Consider the following 1740-nt stretch of genomic DNA (forward strand, 5'->3'; position numbering starts at 1 on the left):
TGACTTGGATCGCACAAATATTTAGGCATTACCTATATGCATACACCACGTACTTGATCTCAAGAATGGATCTACTCAAGTACATCTTTCAGAAGTCGATGCCTATAGGTAAACTAGTAAAGTGGCAAATTTTGTTGAGCGAGTTTGATATTGTGTACGTGACACAGAAGGCTATCAAGGGACAAGCCCTGGCTGATCACCTCGCAGAAAACCCGGTGGACCGGGACTACAAGTCACTCACGACCTAATTCCCTGATGATGAGGTTTTGTTTGTAGGAGAAGACATATCAGAGCCGTATGATGGATGGAGGATGTTCTTTGATGGAGCATCAAACTCTATTGGAGTTGGAATAAGAGCAGTCTTAATTTTGGAAACATGTCAGTATTACCCAATCTCAGCCAAGATTAGGTTATATTGTACCAACAACATGACAGACTATGAACCTTGTATTCTTAGACTCAAGATCGCCATCAACATGAAAATCAAAGAACTCTTAGTAATTGGAGATTCCAACTTATTCATTCATCAGGTGCAAGGAGAATGGACCATTAATAATGTCAAGATCCTGCCTTATTTGCATTACATAAAAGAGTTGAATTGGAGATTCACAAGGATTGATTTCAAGCATGTCCTTCGAGCTCAAAATGAGTTTGTCGATGCTTGGGCAACATTGTCCTCGATAATCCAACATCCAGACAAGAATTACATTGACCCTATTGATGTAGAGATACATGATCAACATGCATATTGTTTTCATATAGATGAGGAATTGGATGGAAAACCCTGGTACTATGACATTAGAAGGTTGATAGAAGCACAAGAATATCCCGAAAATGCCACAAGCAAGCAAAAACAGACTTTGAGGAGGATGGCCAATCGTTTCTTCCTTAACGAAGAAATCATGTATAGGAGAACTTCGGATTTAGGATTTCTGAGGTGTGTCGATGCCGTAGAAGCGACAAGGCTTTTGGAATAAATACATGCAGGAACATGTGGACCTCACATGAACGGGTTCACTTTGGCAAATAAGATTTTAAGAGCTGGATATTTTTGGATGACCATGGAGAGAGACAACATCATATATGTGCAAAAGTGTCATCAATGTCAAGTGCATGGAGATTTTATACGGGTTCCACCGAATGAGCTCAATGTGATGGGTTCCTCTTAGCCATTTGTCGGGAATAGATGTTATTGGACCATAGAGCCTCCCGCATCAAATGGACATCGTTTCATCCTAGTAGCTATCAATTATTTTACGAAGTAGGTAGAAGCTTCAACATACAAGATAGTGACTAAGAAGGTAGTGGCAAACTTTTTTCGCAACAACATAGTTTGTCGGTTTGGAATTCCATAATCAATCATAACAAATAATGCAGCAAACCTCAACAACGGTCTTATGAGGGAAACTTGTGAAAGGTTCAAGATTGCTCATTGAAATTCCACAGTTTACCGGCCACAGATGAATGGAGTAGTTGAGGCTGCAAATAAGAATATTAAGAAGATTTTAAGGAAAATTGTAGACAATCACAGGCAATGGCATGAGAAGCTATCATATGCTTTACTCGGTTATCGCACCATAATCAGAACATCAATTGGGGCAACCCCTTATATGTTGGTTTATGGTTCGGAAGCAGTAATACTTGTCGAGGTGGAAATACCATCTTTAAGGATTATCTAAGAGGTTGGTCTGGACGATGCGAAATGGATACGTAGCAGGCATGAACATTTGATGCTCATCG

The sequence above is a fragment of the Solanum stenotomum genome, chromosome 5, assembly GCF_019186545.1.
Source record: "Solanum stenotomum isolate F172 chromosome 5, ASM1918654v1, whole genome shotgun sequence".
Taxonomy (NCBI): Eukaryota; Viridiplantae; Streptophyta; class Magnoliopsida; order Solanales; family Solanaceae; genus Solanum; species Solanum stenotomum.